The 25244-nt window shown below is 41.8% G+C and overlaps 1 long non-coding RNA gene across 1 annotated transcript in view; it reads left to right on the top strand.

Annotated features, from left to right (window-relative positions):
- Positions 1-512: 512 nt before the first annotated feature.
- The window catches only part of LOC146868915 (uncharacterized), a 151182-nt gene continuing 126450 nt past the window's right edge, over positions 513-25244 (top strand). The window contains exon 1 of the long non-coding RNA XR_014966457.1: positions 513-645. This is a non-coding gene — a long non-coding RNA (uncharacterized LOC146868915). The remainder of the gene's footprint in view (positions 646-25244) is intronic.

Here is a 25244-nt window from a genome sequence, read left to right as displayed (position 1 = left end):
GCAATGCAATAGGTCGCGCAGTTACGCGAGTTTAAGCTATTGGCATTGTAAATGACAATGCCTTTTATTTATGTTTTAATAAGCAAAACAAAAAAGGCATTGTCGTTTAGAATGCCAATAGCTCAAACTTGCGTAATTGCGAGACCTATTGCATTGCAAATGCTTGTTTAAAGTGGAAAAGTGCATGCGACTACGCGTGTGCCTGGTAACTGGGCGAAGGCACCGGCACAAGGAAGGGTTAACTTGTGATGACAGGCTGCGGCATTTTGTATTGCCACGGATCATGCTTGTTTTGGGGCATTGAGTTCTGTGGCCGGGACGGCGCCATGGTCAGGGAAGGCAGGACTGTTCAGGTGTAAACAGAAGTGCGGCCCTCCCCTGCCGATGCTGGTATGGGTTGTTTGGAAGAGGGCGGTCTGGGGGAGGAGCCCGCAGTGCACTTGGTGCACGTGAGGGGAGGAGCCAACGCAGCACTTCAAGTTGTTCTCCAAGGGCGACTTTAACTTAGAGCAGCACGGTCCAGTGCTGCCCACCCGGTCACAGCTGCCCAGTGCCTTTGTGGATCGGACCCGGACGCCATCCCCAGACCACCCGTCTTCATGGCTCTGCTTTGCTGACTGCGTGTAGGAGATCTTGGCGTCTCAGGTAAAATGCCAGCCATTTACTCATATTTTAAGACACACTTCCACGTGCTCTCTTCATACGTTTGCCACTTCAGTTTTTTTTTCTCTTGTGTGAGTTTGTAATTTTATTTTCATGGGTCTCCTTGTTTCCCTCAGCTGAATGGGTTCCGATGCTCGCTTCAGGTCCTTGGTATTTCTTGGTTTCTATACCTTCCTGTTTTTCATTGGCTTTGTTTTTTTCAGGCTTAGGCGGAGTTCGCGGAAGTGACAAAAAAACTCTGCGGAGTTCTGCAAGTGGGGGAGTGCAGTGCGAACTACAGTTCACGCTGATCTGCCTGCCGCTCGAGTAGAATTTCTACCCCAGCGGCAGCTTGCGGTCGCCAACCATGAGCGTGGAAAAAACTCCACTGCAGTACGCGGAGCAGAGTTTTCTCCACCCCTGCAAGCTCTGCAGAGCGCGGACTACTCCGCAAACTCCGCGAACGGAGGGGAGTTCACCGCTAGGCCTGGTTTCTTTCTCCTTGACATTTTTTAGATGCCAAGTCCTTATCTCCACGCTAGTTTCCAGTGCTTCCTGCCCCCTCCCTCAGCGTTCTCTCTGCCGTTCGCAGGTGTTCTCTTCTTGTCAGTGTCAGTCTTTTTTTCATCCTCGGTGTAACACTGTGCCTGAGTCATGAAACAAGTTGCTAAGTGACGAGCTTTGCTGGTCTTGGTCTGTGATGGAAAGCATGTCCTGTGACTGGAGCTCACAGGGAACATTAGCACCGGCCATCTCAGGTGGATTCGCACTTTTAAAGCTGGCAGTTTAGGAAGGAATGTTGAGTCCCTATATCCTGATAAGGGGGAAACACTGGTTTTCTGTGATGATCCTCATTTTTCTACCGACTGGGGCATTCAAATACCCAGCATGTCCGTAGAAAACTAGCCAGTGGTAAGCCTAGAGAAGGAGATAGACCCTGGGTGACTAAAAGCCTGACTTTCACAGGCCCCCCCATTATCTTTAAAAGGGCTCTGGTTCCTGCAGTGTCCGAAGGGGAGGGAGGCTGCCAGACGACAGAGCATGCCTGCTCTGCCCCCTACTGGCACTTCCCAGAGTGTCACCACAGTTTCCCAAACTCCTGCAGCCTCCAGTGCTGTCCCTCTGCTTGGCCTCGTCAACTCCCACCACACACACTGCAGGAGGCGAAGTCACACTGGACTCACTGGGTGAGGGTAGGTGTAATGCCGCTCCAGCCTCCGGTCTCAGTGTGCGTGCAGGGTGGATGGCGAGTGTTGTGACTGTGTGAGTGCAGCATGTGTCTGTAAGTGTTGTGTCTATATGAGCACTGAGGGAGTTGTGTGCATAGTGTGAGTACACTGTATGGGTAGTATGTCTTTATGAGTTTAGGGTGAATGGAGGGAATGCACTGGATGAGGGGTGTCCCCTCGTAAGTGCAGGGTGAGTGATATTCTTGTGTGAGTCTAGGGTGAACAAAGCAGTGTGTGCCTGTGAGCGCAGGGTGCGTGATGTGTCTGTGTTAGTGCAGGGTGAATGGTGTGTCTGTGAGTGCAGGGTGAGTGATGTGTCTGTGTTAGTGCAGGGTGAATGATGTGTCTGTGAGTGCAGGGTGAGTGATGTGTCTGTGTTAGTGCAGGGTGAATGATGTGTTTGTGAGTGAAGGGTGAGTGACGTGTCTGTGAGTGAAGGGTGAGTGACGTGTCTGTGTTAGTGCAGGGTGAATGATGTGTCTGTGAGTGAAGGGTGAGTGACGTGTCTGTGAGTGAAGGGTGAATGATGTGTCTGTCTTAGTGCAGGGTGAATTGTGTGTCTGTGAGCGCAGGGTGCGTGATGTGTCTGTCTTAGTGCATGGTGAATGGTGTGTCTGTGAGTGCAGGGTGAGTGATGTGTCTGTGAGTGCAGGGTGAGTGACGTGTCTGTGTTAGGGCAGGGAGAGTGATGTGTCTGTGAGTGAAGGGTGAGTGATGTGTCTGTGTTAGTGCAGGGTGAGTGACGTGTCTGTGTTAGTGCAGGGTGAGTGACGTGTCTGTGTTAGTGCAGGGTGAGTGACGTGTCTGTGTTAGTGCAGGGTGAGTGACGTGTCTGTGTTAGTGCAGGGTGAGTGATGTGTCTGTGTTAGTGCAGGGTGAATGATGTGTCTGTGAGTGAAGGGTGAGTTACGTGTCTGTGAGTGAAGGGTGATTGACGTGTCTGTGTTAGTGCAGGGTGAGTGACGTGTCTGTGTTAGTGCAGGGTGAGTGACGTGTCTGTGTTAGTGCAGGGTGAATGGTGTGTCTGTGAGTGCAGGGTGAGTGATGTGTCTGTCTTAGTGCAGGGTGAATGGTGTGTCTGTGAGTGCAGGGTGAGTGACGTGTCTGTGTTAGTGCAGGGTGAGTGATGTGTCTGTGTTAGTGCAGGGTGAATGATGTGTCTGTGAGTGAAGGGTGAGTTACGTGTCTGTGAGTGAAGGGTGATTGACGTGTCTGTGTTAGTGCAGGGTGAGTGACGTGTCTGTGTTAGTGCAGGGTGACTGACGTGTCTGTGTTAGTGCAGGGTGAATGGTGTGTCTGTGAGTGCAGGGTGAGTGATGTGTCTGTGTTAGTGCAGGGTGAATGATGTGTCTGTGAGTGAAGGGTGAGTGACGTGTCTGTGAGTGAAGGGTGAGTGACGTGTCTGTGTTAGTGCAGGGTGAGTGACGTGTCTGTGTTAGGGCAGGGTGAGTGATGTGTCTGTGTTAGTTCAGGGTGAATGATGTGTCTGTGTGAGTGAAGGGTGAGTGACGTGTCTGTGTTAGGGCAGGGTGAGTGACGTGTCTGTGTTAGTGCAGGGTGAATGATGTGTCTGTGTGAGTGAAGGGTGAGTGACGTGTCTGTGAGTGAAGGGTGAGTGACGTGTCTGTGTTAGTGCAGGGTGAGTGACGTGTCTGTGTTAGGGCAGGTTGAGTGACGTGTCTGTGTTAGGGCAGGGTGAGTGACGTGTCTGTGTTAGGGCAGGGAGAGTGATGTGTCTGTGAGTGAAGGGTGAGTGATGTGTCTGTGAGTGAAGGGTGAGTGATGTGTCTGTGTGAGTGAAGGGTGAGTGACATGTCTGTGAGTGACGTGTCTGTGTTAGTGCAGGGTGAGTGACGTGTGTCTGTGTTAGGGCAGGGTGAGTGACGTGTCTGTGTTAGGGCAGGGTAAGTGACGTGTCTGTGTTAGGGCAGGGAGAGTGATGTGTCTGTGTTAGTGCAGGGTGAATGGTGTGTCTGTGAGTACAGGGTGAGTGATGTGTCTGTGTTAGTGCAGGGTGAATGATGTGTCTGTGTTAGTGCAGGGTGAATGATGTGTCTGTGAGTGAAGGGTGAGTTACGTGTCTGTGAGTGAAGGGTGATTGACGTGTCTGTGTTAGTGCAGGGTGAGTGACGTGTCTGTGTTAGTGCAGGGTGAGTGACGTGTCTGTGTTAGTGCAGGGTGAATGGTGTGTCTGTGAGTGCAGGGTGAGTGATGTGTCTGTCTTAGTGCAGGGTGAATGGTGTGTCTGTTAGTGCAGGGTGAGTGATGTGTCTGTGTTAGTGCAGGGTGAATGATGTGTCTGTGTTAGTGCAGGGTGAATGATGTGTCTGTGAGTGAAGGGTGAGTGACGTGTCTGTGAGTGAAGGGTGAGTGACGTGTCTGTGTTAGTGCAGGGTGAGTGACGTGTCTGTGTTAGTGCAGGGTGAGTGACGTGTCTGTGTTAGGGCAGGGTGAGTGACGTGTCTGTGTTAGTGCAGGGTGAATGATGTGTCTGTGTGAGTGAAGGGTGAGTGACGTGTCTGTGAGTGAAGGGTGAGTGACGTGTCTGTGTTAGTGCAGGGTGAGTGACGTGTCTGTGTTAGTGCAGGGTGAGTGACGTGTCTGTGTTAGTGCAGGGTGAGTGACGTGTCTGTGTTAGTGCAGGGTGAGTGATGTGTCTGTGTTAGTGCAGGGTGAATGATGTGTCTGTGAGTGAAGGGTGAGTTACGTGTCTGTGAGTGAAGGGTGATTGACGTGTCTGTGTTAGTGCAGGGTGAGTGACGTGTCTGTGTTAGTGCAGGGTGAGTGACGTGTCTGTGTTAGTGCAGGGTGAATGGTGTGTCTGTGAGTGCAGGGTGAGTGATGTGTCTGTCTTAGTGCAGGGTGAATGGTGTGTCTGTGAGTGCAGGGTGAGTGACGTGTCTGTGTTAGTGCAGGGTGAGTGATGTGTCTGTGTTAGTGCAGGGTGAATGATGTGTCTGTGAGTGAAGGGTGAGTTACGTGTCTGTGAGTGAAGGGTGATTGACGTGTCTGTGTTAGTGCAGGGTGAGTGACGTGTCTGTGTTAGTGCAGGGTGACTGACGTGTCTGTGTTAGTGCAGGGTGAATGGTGTGTCTGTGAGTGCAGGGTGAGTGATGTGTCTGTGTTAGTGCAGGGTGAATGATGTGTCTGTGAGTGAAGGGTGAGTGACGTGTCTGTGAGTGAAGGGTGAGTGACGTGTCTGTGTTAGTGCAGGGTGAGTGACGTGTCTGTGTTAGGGCAGGGTGAGTGATGTGTCTGTGTTAGTTCAGGGTGAATGATGTGTCTGTGTGAGTGAAGGGTGAGTGACGTGTCTGTGTTAGGGCAGGGTGAGTGACGTGTCTGTGTTAGTGCAGGGTGAATGATGTGTCTGTGTGAGTGAAGGGTGAGTGACGTGTCTGTGAGTGAAGGGTGAGTGACGTGTCTGTGTTAGTGCAGGGTGAGTGACGTGTCTGTGTTGGGGCAGGGTGAGTGACGTGTCTGTGTTAGGGCAGGGAGAGTGATGTGTCTGTGTTAGTGCAGGGTGAATGATGTGTCTGTGTGAGTGAAGGGTGAGTGACGTGTCTGTGAGTGAAGGGTGAGTGACGTGTCTGTGTTAGGGCAGGGTGAGTGACGTGTCTGTGTTAGGGCAGGGTGAGTGACGTGTCTGTGTTAGGGCAGGGAGAGTGATGTGTCTGTGAGTGAAGGGTGAGTGATGTGTCTGTGAGTGAAGGGTGAGTGATGTGTCTGTGTGAGTGAAGGGTGAGTGACATGTCTGTGAGTGACGTGTCTGTGTTAGTGCAGGGTGAGTGACGTGTCTGTGTTAGGGCAGGGTGAGTGACGTGTCTGTGTTAGGGCAGGGTAAGTGACGTGTCTGTGTTAGGGCAGGGAGAGTGATGTGTCTGTGTTAGTGCAGGGTGAATGGTGTGTCTGTGAGTACAGGGTGAGTGATGTGTCTGTGTTAGTGCAGGGTGAATGATGTGTCTGTGTTAGTGCAGGGTGAATGATGTGTCTGTGAGTGAAGGGTGAGTTACGTGTCTGTGAGTGAAGGGTGATTGACGTGTCTGTGTTAGTGCAGGGTGAGTGACGTGTCTGTGTTAGTGCAGGGTGAGTGACGTGTCTGTGTTAGTGCAGGGTGAATGGTGTGTCTGTGAGTGCAGGGTGAGTGATGTGTCTGTCTTAGTGCAGGGTGAATGGTGTGTCTGTTAGTGCAGGGTGAGTGATGTGTCTGTGTTAGTGCAGGGTGAATGATGTGTCTGTGTTAGTGCAGGGTGAATGATGTGTCTGTGAGTGAAGGGTGAGTGACGTGTCTGTGAGTGAAGGGTGAGTGACTTGTCTGTGTTAGTGCAGGGTGAGTGACGTGTCTGTGTTAGTGCAGGGTGAGTGACGTGTCTGTGTTAGGGCAGGGTGAGTGACGTGTCTGTGTTAGTGCAGGGTGAATGATGTGTCTGTGTGAGTGAAGGGTGAGTGACGTGTCTGTGAGTGAAGGGTGAGTGACGTGTCTGTGTTAGTGCAGGGTGAGTGACGTGTCTGTGTTAGGGCAGGGTGAGTGGCGTGTCTGTGTTAGGGCAGGGTGAGTGACGTGTCTGTGTTAGGGCAGGGAGAGTGATGTGTCTGTGAGTGAAGGGTGAGTGATGTGTCTGTGAGTGAAGGGTGAGTGATGTGTCTGTGAGTGCAGGGTGAGTGATGTGTCTGTGAGTGCAGGGTGATCTTAACTGATCATCAGGCATAATGGAGTCTGCGGGTTGCATCGATATTCCCAAATTATGCGACTGCGAGATATAAAACTTTCAGGAATCTCATCTTCTCGTGGGCTGCACCTGCCCCCCCCCCCCCCCCACGCAGACATTCACTGGGTGCGGCCTCGACTGCTCTTACCCCAGTCGAATGAAGCTTGGGTGCAGCCCCCTTCCAATGGCCCACGCACTGCTCCTTCTGCCCAGTATCCTTCCACTGATCACCGTCTTCACAAGTACTTCTTTTTCCTTTTAGCTGCACCCCTTCCTCCTTTATTCCTCCCGCAGTGCTGGTTGTCTACTCTGCCAACCCATTCTGCTGTTGTTGCTTGTCTACCCTGCCCACCCATTCTGCTGTTGTTGCTTGTCTACCCTGCCCACCCATTCTGCTGTTGTTGCTTGCCCTGCCTGCTGCTGCCTCCTCTCCCACCTTTATCGCTTGCCCCTCCTGTCAGAAAAAATGTCGCCAAAAGTCACATCAACTGATTCAAGATGCTACACATTTGCAGACGCCGCTGACCTCCCTGCTCCGCATGGTCCTTTCGGCGATGGCGTCATGTGGGGCGAACATGGGGACATTCAACTTGGAGATAAGATAATAGAACAAGTTCGTTTTTTCCAATTAATGTCTTTTATTTATTTCTAAGTTTCAGACTTCACAATCATGCCATGATCCTCCTAACTTTTGACAACTTCAGAACGCTATAAGTAGATTGTAGCCCTCAGGCCCGTCTATTGATGGCAGATACCATTTTTTTAATTTTGTGTTATTGCTTCATTTGGATTTTGCCCGGCATCCTCAGCCTTTGGCTCACATTTATTGCCCCAATATTAAAAGCTTGATGCATCAATGTGTATTTTAATTTCTTGTTGGTTTACATTTCCTGACAGTGTTATTGTCATTCATTTCTGAATTTGTTTTGGGAGAAGGCAGAGAATAACTCCAAACTGATCATTGCCCCCTGTGGTTAGTGTTGGCCATGTTGTATCACTTTTTTTCTAACTTTCATCCGTGCTGCACATCAGCTACGTTTCTGTACAACATGGTTAAAAGACACTGACGAAGGCAATAGTTCTTGCAAATGCAAAACCTATTGAATTTGCCAATGCTTGTTAGGTTTAACGTTAGCTGCAACCTTATAATTCTACAAAATTGTAAGTATAATGTGCTTACTGATAGTGGCTTACAGCCACCTTTCGTCATCCTTCGGCCTGTTATTGTGCCATCCACATAGATTCCTTGCCCGCTAACACCCACAACGTGGGGCAGAAGGTGATCCCATTTCAGTCATTGGCTAACTTTACTGTGAGTGACATCATCATTGTGACCTTTCTTGAGAAGCACATCCACACAGAAAAAAGTTTCCTTAAGTGCCGGATACTACAAGGACAATTTGTGCTTTTTGAGACAAAGGGGCCAATTATGATGAGTGTCGGAAAGCCTCCGACCCAATGGAAAGCCTCTCGGAAAGCACGTTTGGAGGCCCCTAGCATGGCCCCCTTCTCCTTGCAGGCTCCTATTGTGCCCCCCTGTTGATCACTGCACCATGTGGCAGGCCCCTTAAGGTGCCTGCCACGCAGTGCTGGGATGAACACAATTTCCCATTTCTCAATGGGCGCTTGTGCTATGGACGGTTTACGGCCGTACCACAGGCTCCCACTGAGAAATGGGACTATGCAACTGCACCATGTGTGGTTGCATTGTAATCGCGGCGTTGAGATCGCTGACCGGAGGTCAGTCGGTTGGTCCTGAGACTGCGACGGTGTCATTCGGAGGCAACTCCGACCTATATCGTAATAAGGCCCAAAATGTTTGATTGCGTAAACAGAGTCTCTGGCTCAGTTCTACACGCTTTGTTTTCACACCCACGGGTGAAGCAAGTGAACTTAGTCCAGCGCACCAGCACTGAATGTGAAAGGCAGGTTATTGAAGCCCCGCAGAACCCCACCCAATATATTAATGAGGTGATGTCAACATTTTTGGGTTACAAACAGGGAGCAGTGGTAATCCAAACAATCTTTCATCAACAATTTAGACACTCAAGATCACTAGAAAAGGACTATGTATTTTAACATATTTATTTTGAAATAGTTATTTAAAAATGCTGGCATCTAGTGCACATAATATTGGTAACATCACAGAAGACAAAAAGCAGCTAAGCTTCTCAATAGCAGTGAAAACAGAGAAAAACTGTAACACCCTAAATGTGCTACCTCTAAGCGCTATGCTAGTTCCAGCAGGTGGATAAATAAGAAACCTGAGTTTCCTAGGTGCTGCGCATGCCTGCTCAAAATGGTTTGCAGTCTGTTTGGAATAGCTTCTCAGCTATATAGAGCACATTGTGTCTCTGAGAGAACACAATCCTGGCACCAGTTGATGGAGCCAGGATGTAATGCTTTGCGAGCCTCGGGGAGTCTTGCCGAAGGCTTAATCTGTCGAGTTGGAATCTGGTGATGTTTTCATGCGATTTGGGCGAAGTTTCTCATCTAACTAAGCGGTCAAGAGACAGTCTAAATATACTGAATCTCATCAGAGATTGATATTTCTGACCTAAATTGAAGAAAGTCTGACATAGATTATGTGCGTAAAGGTGCGAGTCCCAGATGTTTCCTTTTGGACATATTAGGTGAGAGGATGTCATTTCAGACTACACTATTTTGGCTATGGATTTTATGTGACCTTGAAAAAGGCACCTGCACCAGACTGATGTGGCACTTGGGTTTTTCTTGATGTCTATATCTGAATGACTTGACAGTTTCACAGTTCTTGGAAAGATAGGCAGCGATAACATCTGTGTTAAAGGTAGACATGTTGATGATTCCGCATAATTTGACGGAAAATGGCAGCCTCCATTGTCAAAAATGGCAGCCTCCAGGGTCTTAGAAGGCACCGTCTATTACCTAGGATGGATTTGGGGCCAAAGGTAAACAAGCTGGACGGTCTAACTAAAATGGAGGCTGTAGCTAAAATGCAACCTGCCCTGTTTATGTTTAATACACTAAAACTAAAAGAATGAATCCTAAAAGCAAGTGATTAAAATAGATAAAATAATAGAATTATCAAGGAAAACAGTCATAAGATTTATGACATTCCTGGAATAATTTCTGAACTAAATAGTCACTAAATTATCACTGAACGTGTTATGATGGATCTTGCTTATCAGACATCTGCATTATACATTTACAGAATAAAAGGATACATCAGAAATGTGCATTTGAGGAGATAGCAGTTCATCACTTGTTACATGTTCAATAACCTCTTCAAACTGAAATGAAATAGGGGCCTCTGCCCTGCAAGACATGGTCCATGCAACAGTTTCTTTTTAGGTGTAACATGAGCCAAGACATTTTTATCTTTGAAGCTGATATACATTATAGTTATTGCAGGGCTTTTTGCCAGCCCTCTTCATCCATTGGTCAGTTATGATGCCATTAATAATTATTTTCACCGACAACAGCATACAGCAGTGGATCAGCCCACTTCAGCCTTTGGCTAACTTTATTGTGAGTGACCGCAGTCTGCTCTTTCACAAAGAGCCCATCCACACACAAAGTTGTTCTCTTAAGTTCCAGCGACTACCATAGAGGGCAATGTCTGATTTTTGAGAGTCAAAAATAGCTTTGCCTTTCGCCAATGTATTTTTTAGATTGATGAGGGCCCAGGAACTTCCCCATCAATAATGTTTTGCAAAACCAATGAAAAAGCAAAACAGGCATTGGCAAAGTAAAAAGGCTGCTATACAATATCAGACCTATTGGCATTTCCAATTGTTGTTACTATTGAGATAGAACTTAAAGCAGACCCAAGCGAAACATTATAGATAAAAAAAAAGATCAGTTTCAGTAGATTTCACAAAGTTTTTACCTCCATCGTTGGGGCTTTGCCCCCCTTGTCTCACAAGAAACCATAAAATCCCTAGACCAAAAGAAGACCCCAAGGGGTTCAACCCTGCACGATCAAATAAGAAATGGCTGGGCAGAAAACTGGCTAGACATTAGAAGAAACCCCCCCAAAAACAGCTGGCAGAGAACTGTGTGAAGCTCACATAGGAGACTGCCAAAGAACAATCCAAAAAGTAAAGAAATGCTGCCTTACAAACACTATTGTGTGCCAAACCACACTAGAGAAATATTTAAAATATAGAGAGAAGTTACAAACCTAGAGGTGGGTGAGAACATCCCTTCCGCTTACAGCCAACACTGTGAAAACCAGATGTCCTTTTCCGGTCTCACTTGAGAGTTCTTAAAATCTGCAAATTGTTTGCCATTGGTTGGCTGAATTGTCACTTATTGGCTTGCTTTTCACACTTTGGCATGTGCTGCATTCACTTCCTGCTTCTTGTGGTTGTCTCTCCCCTGGAGCATGGTCCAAGTACTTGTGTCCTTCCACTGTCCCCTTAATCAGGCTCTACTTTTTTCTTTTTGTCTAGTCACTCAATGGGAGTGCGTGTCTTTTCCAGCAGTCTCCCTTGTGTACTGTTTATCTGTGTTGCATCAGACCCTCAAGCTCTCGCCCTCCCTGTTGCTTGGCTCTCATGTTACTGAGGAGATTTATAATTAATTGTTGAGTAGCATTAACATAATAAACGAAAATTAACGTGGAGTTAAAATGAAGATGTTATGTCAAGAAAAATGTACTTTTACTAGCCATAGTCAATGTAGGCCTTGAATTTAATATGGCAACTCTGCTGGCCGTCATCTTTCAGCACACAGTGATTTTTCTATTCTTGTCTTTATGTGTACACAGAAAATACATATGCAAGAAACTTTGTGAACATTGTTCTTAGATGTAATTTCACTTTCCCTGGTACAGAATGATGATACTTTTTATTTAGGACTCTGTAACACAATATTCCACTGAGAGTGAATCGTTTCAAGGCCCCACCTCTTAGGACCACGGTGGCTTCTCATGAGCACTGCCCTTCTATAAAAGTAGCGATATTTGTATTCACCGTTGAGCTGTCTGAAGAGCACCAGGGGTGGGAACTGAATGATGTGAATCTGTGGGATAGTGCTGAATAATGTGAATCTGTGTATAGTGCTGAATAATGTGAATCTGTGTATAGTGCTGAATAATGTGAATCTGTGGGATAGTGCTGAATAGTGTGAATCTGTGTATAGTGCTGAATAATGTGAATCTGTGTATAGTGCTGAATAATGTGAATCTGCGGGATAGTGCTGAATACTGTGAATCTGTGTATAGCGCTGAATAATGTGAATCTGCTGGATAGTGCTGAATAATGTGAATCTGTGTATAGTGCTGAATAATGTGAATCTGTGCGCTAGTGCTGAACAATGTGAACCTGTGTATAGTGCTCAATACTGTGAATCTGTGGATAGTGCTGAATAATGTGGATCTGTGTATAGCGCTGAATAATGTGAATCTGTGGGATAGTGCTGAATAATATAAATCTATGTATAGTGCTGAATACTGTGAATCTGTGTATAGTGCTGAATAATGTGAATCTGTGTATAGTGCTGAATAATGTGAATCTGTGGGATAGTGCTGAATAATGTGAATCTGTGTATAGTGCTGAATAATATGAATCTGTGGGATAGTGCTGAATACTGTGAATCTGTGTATAGCGCTGAATAATGTGAATCTGCTGGATAGTGCTGAATAATGTGAATCTGTGTATAGTGCTGAATAATGTGAATCTGTGTATAGCGCTGAATAATGTGAATCTGCTTCATAGTGCTGAAAAATGTGAATCTGTGTATTGTGCTGAATAATGTGAATCTGTGGGATAGTGCTGAATACTGTGAATCTGTGTATAGCGCTGAATAATGTGAATCTGCTGGATAGTGCTGAATAATGTGAATCTGTGTATAGTGCTGAATAATGTGAATCTGTGCGCTAGTGCTGAACAATGTGAATCTGTGTATAGTGCTGAATACTGTGAATCTGTGGATAGTGCTGAATAATGTGAATCTGTGTATAGCGCTGAATAATGTGAATCTGTGGGATAGTGCTGAATAATATAAATCTGTGTATAGTGCTGAATACTGTGAATCTGTGTATAGTGCTGAATAATGTGAATCTGTGTATAGTGCTGAATAATGTGAATCTGTGGGATAGTGCTGAATAATGTGAATCTGTGGGATAGTGCTGAATAATGTGAATCTGAGTATAGTGCTGAATATTGTGAATCTGTGGGATAGTGCTGAATAATGTGAATCTGTGGGATAGTGCTGAATAATGTGAATCTGTGGGATATTGCTGAATAATGTGAATCTGTGTAAAGTGCTGAATACTGTGAATCTGTGTATAGTGCTGAATAATGTGAATCTGTGTATAGCGCTGAATAATGTGAATCTGCTTCATAGTGCTGAATAATGTGAATCTGTGTATAGTGCTGAATAATGTGAATCTGTGGGATAGTGCTGAATACTGTGAATTTGTGTATAGCACTGAATAATGTGAATCTGCTGGATAGTGCTGAATAATGTGAATCTGTGTATAGTGCTGAATAATGTGAATCTGTGGGCTAGTGCTGAACAATGTGAATCTGTGTATAGTGCTGAATAATGTGAATCTGTGTATAGCGCTGAATAAGGTGAATCTGTGGGATAGTGCTGAATAATGTGAATCTGTGGGATAGTGCTGAATAATGTGAATCTGTGGATCGTGCTGAATAATATAAATATGTGTATAGTGCTGAATAATGTGAATCTGTGTATAGTGCTGAATAATGTGAATCTGTGTATAGTGCTGAATAATGTGAATCTGCGGGATAGTGCTGAATAATGTGAATCTGTGTATAGTGCTGAATAATGTGAATCTGTGGGATAGTGCTGAATAATGTGAATCTTTGTATAGTGCTGAATAATGTGAATCTGTGTATAGTGCTGAATAATGTGAATCTGTGGGATAGTGCTGAATAGTGTGAATCTGTGTATAGTGCTGAATAATGTGAATCTGTGTATAGTGCTGAATAATGTGAATCTGTGGGATAGTGCTGAATACTGTGAATCTGTGTATAGTGCTGAATAATGTGAATCTGCTGGATAGTGCTGAATAATGTGATTCTGTGTATAGTGCTGAATAATGTGAATCTGTGCTGAATAATATAAATCTGTGTATAGTGCTGAATAATGTGAATCTGTGTATAGTGCTGAATTATGTGAATCTGTGTATAGTGCTGAATAATGTGAATCTGTGGGATAGTGCTGAATAATGTGAATCTGAGTATAGTGCTGAATAATGTGAATCTGTGGGATAGTGGTGAATAATGTGAATCTGTGTATAGTGCTGAATACTGTGAATCTGTGTATAGTGCTGAATAATGTGAATCTGTGTATAGCGCTGAATAATGTGAATCTGCTGGATAGCGCTGAATAATGTGAATCTGTGTATAGTGCTGAATAATGTGAATCTGTGGGCTAGTGCTGAACAATGTGAATCTGTGTATAGTGCTGAATACTGGGAATCTGTGGATAGTGCTGAATAATGTGAATCTGTGTATAGTGCTGAATAATGTGAATCTGTGGGATAGTGCTGAATAATGTAAATCTGTGGATCGTGCTGAATAATATAAATATGTGTATAGTGCTGAATAATGTGAATCTGTGTATAGTACTGAATAATGTGAATCTGCGGGATAGTGTTGAATAATGTGAATCTGTGTATAGTGCTGAATAATGTGAATCTGTGGGATAGTGGTGAATCTGTGTATAGTGCTGAATACTGTGAATCTGTGGGATAGTGCTGAATAATGTGAATCCGCGGGATAGCGCAGAATAATGTGAATATGTGGGATAGTGCTGAATGCTGTGAATCTGTGGGATAGTGCACAATAATGTGAATCTGTGTATAGCGCTGAATAATGTGAATATGTGGGATAGTGCTGAATACTGTGAATCTGTGTATAGTGCACAATAATGTGAATCTGTGTATAGCGCTGAATAATGTGAATCTGTGTAAAGTGCTGAATACTGTGAGTCTGTGTATAGTGCTGAATAATGTGAATCTGTGTATAGCGCTGAATAATGTGAATCTGCTTCATAGTGCTGAATAATGTGAATCTGTGTATAGTGCTGAATAATGTGAATCTGTGGGATAGTGCTGAATACTGTGAATTTGTGTATAGCGCTGAATATTGTGAATCTGCTGGATAGTGCTGAATAATGTGAATCTGTGTATAGTGCTGAATAATGTGAATCTGTGGGCTAGTGCTGAACAATGTGAATCTGTGTATAGTGCTGAATAATGTGAATCTGTGTATAGCGCTGAATAAGGTGAATCTGTGGGATAGTGCTGAATAATGTGAATCTGTGGGATAGTGCTGAATAATGTGAATCTGTGGATCATGCTGAATAATATAAATATGTGTATAGTGCTGAATAATGTGAATCTGTGTATAGTGCTGAATAATGTGAATCTGTGTATGGTGCTGAATAATGTGAATCTGCGGGATAGTGCTGAATAATGTGAATCTGTGTATAGTGCTGAATAATGTGAATCTGTGGGATAGTGCTGAATAATGTGAATCTGTGTATAGTGCTGAATAATGTGAATCTGTGTATAGTGCTGAATAATGTGAATCTGTGGGATAGTGCTGAATAGTGTGAATCTGTGTATAGTGCTGAATAATGTGAATCTGTGTATAGTGCTGAATAATGTGAATCTGTGGGATAGTGCTGAATACTGTGAATCTGTGTATAGCGCTGAATAATGTGAATCTGCTGGATAGTGCTGAATAATGTGATTCTGTGTATAGTGCTGAATAATGTGAATCTGTGCTGAATAATATAAATCTGTGTATAGTGCTGAATAATGTGAATCTGTGTATAGTGCTGAATTATGTGAATCTGTGTATAGTGCTGAATAACGTGAATCTGTGGGATAGTGCTGAATAATGTGAATCTGTGGGATAGTGCTGAATAATGTGAATCTGAGTATAGTGCTGAACAATGTGAATCTGTGGGATAGTGCTGAATAATGTGAATCTGTGTATAGTGCTGAATACTGTGAATCTGTGTATAGTGCTGAATAATGTGAATCTGTGTATAGCGCTGAATAATGTGAATCTGCTGGATAGCGCTGAATAATGTGAATCTGTGTATAGTGCTGAATACTGTGAATCTGTGGATAGTGCTGAATAATGTGAATCTGTGTATAGTGCTGAATAATGTGAATCTGTGTATAGTGCTGAATAATGTGAATCTGTGGGATAGTGCTGAATAATGTGAATCTGTGTATAGTGCTGAATAATGTGAATCTGTGGGATAGTGCTGAATACTGTGAATCTGTGTATAGCGCTGAATAATGTGAATCTGCTGGATAGTGCTGAATAATGTGAATCTGTGTATAGTGCTGAATAATGTGAATCTGTGTATAGCGCTGAATAATGTGAATCTGCTTCATAGTGCTGAAAAATGTGAATCTGTGTATAGTGCTGAATAATGTGAATCTGTGGGATAGTGCTGAATACTGTGAATCTGTGTATAGCGCTGAATAATGTGAATCTGCTGGATAGTGCTGAATAATGTGAATCTGTGTATAGTGCTGAATAATGTGAATCTGTGCGCTAGTGCTGAATAATGTGAATCTGTGGGATAGTGCTGAATAATGTGAATCTGTGTATAGTGCTGAATAATGTGAATCTGCGGGATAGTGCTGAATAATGTGAATCTGTGTATAGTGCTGAATAATGTGAATCTGTGGGATAGTGCTGAATAATGTGAATCTTTGTATAGTGCTGAATAATGTGAATCTGTGTATAGTGCTGAATAATGTGAATCTGTGGGATAGTGCTGAATAGTGTGAATCTGTGTATAGTGCTGAATAATGTGAATCTGTGTATAGTGCTGAATAATGTGAATCTGTGGGATAGTGCTGAATACTGTGAATCTGTGTATAGTGCTGAATAATGTGAATCTGCTGGATAGTGCTGAATAATGTGATTCTGTGTATAGTGCTGAATAATGTGAATCTGTGCTGAATAATATAAATCTGTGTATAGTGCTGAATAATGTGAATCTGTGTATAGTGCTGAATTATGTGAATCTGTGTATAGTGCTGAATAATGTGAATCTGTGGGATAGTGCTGAATAATGTGAATCTGAGTATAGTGCTGAATAATGTGAATCTGTGGGATAGTGGTGAATAATGTGAATCTGTGTATAGTGCTGAATACTGTGAATCTGTGTATAGTGCTGAATAATGTGAATCTGTGTATAGCGCTGAATAATGTGAATCTGCTGGATAGCGCTGAATAATGTGAATCTGTGTATAGTGCTGAATAATGTGAATCTGTGGGCTAGTGCTGAACAATGTGAATCTGTGTATAGTGCTGAATACTGTGAATCTGTGGATAGTGCTGAATAATGTGAATCTGTGTATAGTGCTGAATAATGTGAATCTGTGGGATAGTGCTGAATAATGTAAATCTGTGGATCGTGCTGAATAATATAAATATGTGTATAGTGCTGAATAATGTGAATCTGTGTATAGTACTGAATAATGTGAATCTGCGGGATAGTGTTGAATAATGTGAATCTGTGTATAGTGCTGAATAATGTGAATCTGTGGGATAGTGGTGAATCTGTGTATAGTGCTGAATACTGTGAATCTGTGGGATAGTGCTGAATAATGTGAATCCGCGGGATAGCGCAGAATAATGTGAATATGTGGGATAGTGCTGAATGCTGTGAATCTGTGGGATAGTGCACAATAATGTGAATCTGTGTATAGCGCTGAATAATGTGAATATGTGGGATAGTGCTGAATACTGTGAATCTGTGTATAGTGCACAATAATGTGAATCTGTGTATAGCGCTGAATAATGTGAATCTGTGTAAAGTGCTGAATACTGTGAGTCTGTGTATAGTGCTGAATAATGTGAATCTGTGTACAGCGCTGAATAATGTGAATCTGCTTCATAGTGCTGAATAATGTGAATCTGTGTATAGTGCTGAATAATGTGAATCTGTGGGATAGTGCTGAATACTGTGAATTTGTGTATAGCGCTGAATAATGTGAATCTGCTGGATAGTGCTGAATAATGTGAATCTGTGTATAGTGCTGAATAATGTGAATCTGTGGGCTAGTGCTGAACAATGTGAATCTGTGGGATAGTGCTGAATAATGTGAATCTGTGGGATAGTGCTGAATAATGTGAATCTGTGGATCATGCTGAATAATATAAATATGTGTATAGTGCTGAATAATGTGAATCTGTGTATAGTGCTGAATAATGTGAATCTGTGTATGGTGCTGAATAATGTGAATCTGCGGGATAGTGCTGAATAATGTGAATCTGTGTATAGTGCTGAATAATGTGAATCTGTGGGATAGTGCTGAATAATGTGAATCTGTGTATAGTGCTGAATAATGTGAATCTGTGTATAGTGCTGAATAATGTGAATCTGTGGGATAGTGCTGAATAGTGTGAATCTGTGTATAGTGCTGAATAATGTGAATCTGTGTATAGTGCTGAATAATGTGAATCTGTGGGATAGTGCTGAATACTGTGAATCTGTGTATAGCGCTGAATAATGTGAATCTGCTGGATAGTGCTGAATAATGTGATTCTATGTATAGTGCTGAATAATGTGAATCTGTGCTGAATAATATAAATCTGTGTATAGTGCTGAATAATGTGAATCTGTGTATAGTGCTGAATTATGTGAATCTGTGTATAGTGCTGAATAAAGTGAATCTGTGGGATAGTGCTGAATAATGTGAATCTGTGGGATAGTGCTGAATAATGTGAATCTGAGTATAGTGCTGAACAATGTGAATCTGTGGGATAGTGCTGAATAATGTGAATCTGTGTATAGAGCTGAATACTGTGAATCTGTGTATAGTGCTGAATAATGTGAATCTGTGTATAGCGCTGAATAATGTGAATCTGCTGGATAGCGCTGAATAATGTGAATCTGTGTATAGTGCTGAATACTGTGAATCTGTGGATAGTGCTGAATAATGTGAATCTGTGTATAGTGCTGAATAATGTGAATCTGTGTATAGTGCTGAATAATGTGAATCTGTGGGATAGTGCTGAATAATGTGAATCTGTGTATAGTGCTGAATAATGTGAATCTGTGGGATAGTGCTGAATACTGTGAATCTGTGTATAGCGCTGAATAATGTGAATCTGCTGGATAGTGCTGAATAATGTGAATCTGTGTATAGTGCTGAATAATGTGAATCTGTGTATAGCGCTGAATAATGTGAATCTGCTTCATAGTGCTGAAAAATGTGAATCTGTGTATAGTGCTGAATAATGTGAATCTGTGGGATAGTGCTGAATACTGTGAATCTGTGTATAGCGCTGAATAATGTGAATCTGCTGGATAGTGCTGAATAATGTGAATCTGTGTATAGTGCTGAATAATGTGAATCTGTGCGCTAGTGCTGAACAATGTGAATCTGTGTATAGTGCTGAATACTGTGAATCTGTGGATAGTGCTGAATAATGTGAATCTGTGTATAGCGCTGAATAATGTGAATCTGTGGGATAGTGCTGAATAATATAAATCTGTGTATAGTGCTGAATACTGTGAATCTGTGTATAGTGCTGAATAATGTGAATCTGTGTATAGTGCTGAATAATGTGAATCTGTGGGATAGTGCTGAATAATGTGAATCTGTGGGATAGTGCTGAATAATGTGAATCTGAGTATAGTGCTGAATATTGTGAATCTGTGGGATAGTGCTGAATAATGTGAATCTGTGGGATAGTGCTGAATAATGTGAATCTGTGGGATATTGCTGAATAATGTGAATCTGTGTAAAGTGCTGAATACTGTGAATCTGTGTATAGTGCTCAATAATGTGAATCTGTGTATAGCGCTGAATAATGTGAATCTGCTTCATAGTGCTGAATAATGTGAATCTGTGTATAGTGCTGAATAATGTGAATCTGTGGGATAGTGCTGAATACTGTGAATTTGTGTATAGCACTGAATAATGTGAATCTGCTGGATAGTGCTGAATAATGTGAATCTGTGTATAGTGCTGAATAATGTGAATCTGTGGGCTAGTGCTGAACAATGTGAATCTGTGTATAGTGCTGAATAATGTGAATCTGCGTATAGCGCTGAATAAGGTGAATCTGTGGGATAGTGCTGAATAATGTGAATCTGTGGGATAGTGCTGAATAATGTGAATCTGTGGATCGTGCTGAATAATATAAATATGTGTATAGTGCTGAATAATGTGAATCTGTGTATAGTGCTGAATAATGTGAATCTGTGTATAGTGGTGAACAATGTGAATCTGCGGGATAGTGCTGAATAATGTGAATCTGTGTATAGTGCTGAATAATGTGAATCTGTGGGATAGTGCTGAATAATGTGAATCTTTGTATAGTGCTGAATAATGTGAATCTGTGTATAGTGCTGAATAATGTGAATCTGTGGGATAGTGCTGAATAGTGTGAATCTGTGTATAGTGCTGAATAATGTGAATCTGTGTATAGTGCTGAATAATGTGAATCTGTGGGATAGTGCTGAATACTGTGAATCTGTGTATAGCACTGAATAATGTGAATCTGCTGGATAGTGCTGAATAATGTGATTCTGTGTATAGTGCTGAATAATGTGAATCTGTGCTGAATAATATAAATCTGTGTATAGTGCTGAATAATGTGAATCTGTGTATAGTGCTGAATTATGTGAATCTGTGTATAGTGCTGAATAATGTGGATCTGTGGGATAGTGCTGAATAATGTGAATCTGTGGGATAGTGCTGAATAATGTGAATCTGAGTATAGTGCTGAATAATGTGAATCTGTGGGATAGTGCTGAATAATGTGAATCTGTGTATAGTGCTGAATACTGTGAATCTGTGTATAGTGCTGAATAATGTGAATCTGTGTATAGCGCTGTATAATGTGAATCTGCTGGATAGCGCTGAATAATGTGAATCTGTGTATAGTGCTGAATAATGTGAATCTGTGGGCTAGTGCTGAACAATGTGAATCTGTGTATAGTGTTGAATACTGTGAATCTGTGGATAGTGCTGAATAATGTGTATCTGTGTATAGTGCTGAATAATGTGAATCTGTGGGATAGTGCTGAATAATGTAAATCTGTGGATCGTGCTGAATAATATAAATATGTGTATAGTGCTGAATAATGTGAATCTGTGTATAGTGCTGAATAATGTGAATCTGCGGGATAGTGTTGAATAATGTGAATCTGTGTATAGTGCTGAATAATGTGAATCTGTGGGATAGTGGTGAATCTGTGTATAGTGCTGAATACTGTGAATCTGTGGGATAGTGCTGAATAATGTGAATCCGCGGGATAGCGCAGAATAATGTGAATATGTGGGATAGTGCTGAATGCTGTGAATCTGTGGGATAGTGCACAATAATGTGAATCTGTGTATAGCGCTGAATAATGTGAATATGTGGGATAGTGCTGAATACTGTGAATCTGTGTATAGTGCACAATAATGTGAATCTGTGTATAGCGCTGAATAATGTGAATCTGTGTAAAGTGCTGAATACTGTGAGTCTGTGTATAGTGCTGAATAATGTGAATCTGTGTATAGCGCTGAATAATGTGAATCTGCTTCATAGTGCTGAATAATGTGAATCTGTGTATAGTGCTGAATAATGTGAATCTGTGGGATAGTGCTGAATACTGTGAATTTGTGTATAGCGCTGAATAATGTGAATCTGCTGGATAGTGCTGAATAATGTGAATCTGTGTATAGTGCTGAATAATGTGAATCTGTGGGCTAGTGCTAAACAATGTGAATCTGTGTATAGTGCTGAATAATGTGAATCTGTGTATAGCGCTGAATAAGGTGAATCTGTGGGATAGTGCTGAATAATGTGAATCTGTGGGATAGTGCTGAATAATGTGAATCTGTGGATCATGCTGAATAATATAAATATGTGTATAGTGCTGAATAATGTGAATCTGTGTATAGTGCTGAATAATGTGACTCTGTGTATAGTGCTGAATAATGTGAATCTGCGGGATAGTGCTGAATAATGTGAATCTGTGTATAGTGCTGAATAATGTGAATCTGTGGGATAGTGCTGAATAATGTGAATCTGTGTATAGTGCTGAATAATGTGAATCTGTGTATAGTGCTGAATAATGTGAATCTGTGGGATAGTGCTGAATAGTGTGAATCTGTGTATAGTGCTGAATAATGTGAATCTGTGTATAGTGCTGAATAATGTGAATCTGTGGGATAGTGCCGAATACTGTGAATCTGTGTATAGCGCTGAATAATGTGAATCTGCTGGATAGTGCTGAATAATGTGATTCTGTGTATAGTGCTGAATAATGTGAATCTGTGCTGAATAATATAAATCTGTGTATAGTGCTGAATAATGTGAATCTGTGTATAGTGCTGAATTATGTGAATCTGTGTATAGTGCTGAATAACGTGAATCTGTGGGATAGTGCTGAATAATGTCAATCTGTGGGATAGTGCTGAATAATGTGAATCTGAGTATAGTGCTGAATAATGTGAATCTGTGGGATAGTGCTGAATAATGTGAATCTGTGTATAGTGCTGAATACTGTGAATCTGTGTATAGTGCTGAATAATGTGAATCTGTGTATAGCGCTGAATAATGTGAATCTGCTGGATAGCGCTGAATAATGTGAATCTGTGTATAGTGCTGAATAATGTGAATCTGTGGGCTAGTGCTGAACAATGTGAATCTGTGTATAGTGCTGAATACTGTGAATCTGTGGATAGTGCTGAATAATGTGAATCTGTGTATAGTGCTGAATAATGTGAATCTGTGGGATAGTGCTGAATAATGTAAATCTGTGGATCGTGCTGAATAATATAAATATGTGTATAGTGCTGAATAATGTGAATCTGTGTATAGTGCTGAATAATGTGAATCTGCGGGATAGTGTTGAATAATGTGAATCTGTGTATAGTGCTGAATAATGTGAATCTGTGGGATAGTGGTGAATCTGTGTATAGTGCTGAATACTGTGAATCTGTGGATAGTGCTGAATAATGTGAATCCGCGGGATAGTGCTGAATAATGTGAATCTGTGTATAGTGCTGAATAATGTGAATCTGTGGGATAGTGCTGAATAATGTGAATCTGTGTATAGCGCAGAATAATGTGAATATGTGGGATAGTGCTGAATACTGTGAATCTGTGTATAGTGCACAATAATGTGAATCTGTGTATAGCGCTGAATAATGTGAATCTGCTGGATAGTGCTGAATACTGTGAATCTGTGTATAGCGCTGAATAATGAGAATTATCTGGATAGCACTGAATAATGTGAATCTGTGTATAGTGCTGAATAATGTGAATCTGTGGGCTAGTGCTGAATACTGTGAATCTGTGGATAGTGCTGAATAATATGAATCTGTGTATAGCGCTGAATAATGTGAATCTGTGGGATAGTGCTGAATAATGTGAATCTGTGGGATAGTGCTGAATAATGTGAATCTGTGGATAGTGCTGAATAATATAAATCTGTGTATAGTGCTGAATACTGTGAATCTATGTATAGTGCTGAATAATGTGAATCTGTGGGATAGTGCTGAATAATGTGAATCTGTGTATAGTGCTGAATACTGTGAATCTGTGGATAGTGCTGAATAATGTGAATCTTTGTATAGCGCTGAATAACGTGAATCTGTGGGATAGTGCGGAATAATATAAATCTGTGTATAGTGCTGAATAATGTGAATATGTGTATAGTGCTGAATTATGTGAATCTGTGTATAGTGCTGAATAATGTGAATCTGTGGGATAGTGCTGAATAATGTGAATCTGTGTATAGCGCTGAATAAGGTGAATCTGTGGGATAGTGCTGAATAATGTGAATCTGTGGGATAGTGCTGAATAATGTGAATCTGTGGATCATGCTGAATAATATAAATATGTGTATAGTGCTGAATAATGTGAATCTGTGTATAGTGCTGAATAATGTGAATCTGTGTATAGTGCTGAATAATGTGAATCTGCGGGATAGTGCTGAATAATGTGAATCTGTGTATAGTGCTGAATAATGTGAATCTGTGGGATAGTGCTGAATAATGTGAATCTGTGTATAGTGCTGAATAATGTGAATCTGTGTATAGTGCTGAATAATGTGAATCTGTGTATAGTGCTGAATAATGTGAATCTGTGGGATAGTGCTGAATAATGTGATTCTGTGTATAGTGCTGAATAATGTGAATCTGTGCTGAATAATATAAATCTGTGTATAGTGCTGAATAATGTGAATCTGTGTATAGTGCTGAATTATGTGAATCTGTGTATAGTGCTGAATAACGTGAATCTGTGGGATAGTGCTGAATAATGTCAATCTGTGGGATAGTGCTGAATAATGTGAATCTGAGTATAGTGCTGAATAATGTGAATCTGTGGGATAGTGCTGAATAATGTGAATCTGTGTATAGTGCTGAATACTGTGAATCTGTGTATAGTGCTGAATAATGTGAATCTGTGTATAGCGCTGAATACTGTGAATCTGTGTATAGTGCTGAATAATGTGAATCTGTGTATAGTGCTGAATACTGTGAATCTGTGGATAGTGCTGAATAATGTGAATCTGTGTATAGTGCTGAATAATGTGAATCTGTGGGATAGTGCTGAATAATGTAAATCTGTGGATCGTGCTGAATAATATAAATATGTGTATAGTGCTGAATAATGTGAATCTGTGTATAGTGCTGAATAATGTGAATCTGCGGGATAGTGTTGAATAATGTGAATCTGTGTATAGTGCTGAATAATGTGAATCTGTGGGATAGTGGTGAATCTGTGTATAGTGCTGAATACTGTGAATCTGTGGATAGTGCTGAATAATGTGAATCCGCGGGATAGTGCTGAATAATGTGAATCTGTGTATAGTGCTGAATAATGTGAATCTGTGGGATAGTGCTGAATAATGTGAATCTGTGTATAGCGCAGAATAATGTGAATATGTGGGATAGTGCTGAATACTGTGAATCTGTGTATAGTGCACAATAATGTGAATCTGTGTATAGCGCTGAATAATGTGAATCTGCTGGATAGTGCTGAATACTGTGAATCTGTGTATAGCGCTGAATAATGAGAATTATCTGGATAGCACTGAATAATGTGAATCTGTGTATAGTGCTGAATAATGTGAATCTGTGGGCTAGTGCTGAATACTGTGAATCTGTGGATAGTGCTGAATAATATGAATCTGTGTATAGCGCTGAATAATGTGAATCTGTGGGATAGTGCTGAATAATGTGAATCTGTGGGATAGTGCTGAATAATGTGAATCTGTGGATAGTGCTGAATAATATAAATCTGTGTATAGTGCTGAATACTGTGAATCTATGTATAGTGCTGAATAATGTGAATCTGTGGGATAGTGCTGAATAATGTGAATCTGTGTATAGTGCTGAATAATGTGAGTCTGTGTATAGTGCTGAATACTGTGAATCTGTGGATAGTGCTGAATAATGTGAATCTTTGTATAGCGCTGAATAACGTGAATCTGTGGGATAGTGCGGAATAATATAAATCTGTGTATAGTGCTGAATAATGTGAATATGTGTATAGTGCTGAATTATGTGAATCTGTGTATAGTGCTGAATAATGTGAATCTGTGGGATAGTGCTGAATAATGTGAATCTGTGGGATAGTGCTGAATAATGTGAATCTTAGTATAGTGCTGAATAATGTGAATCTCTCCCCGATAGTGCTGAATAATGTGAATCTGTGGATAG

This window comes from Triturus cristatus, chromosome 1_2 (genome assembly GCF_964204655.1).
Source record: "Triturus cristatus chromosome 1_2, aTriCri1.1, whole genome shotgun sequence".
Classification (NCBI taxonomy): domain Eukaryota; kingdom Metazoa; phylum Chordata; class Amphibia; order Caudata; family Salamandridae; genus Triturus; species Triturus cristatus.
The sequence above is the reverse complement of the archived record's forward strand: the minus strand, read 5'-3'. Positions and strand labels throughout refer to the sequence as shown.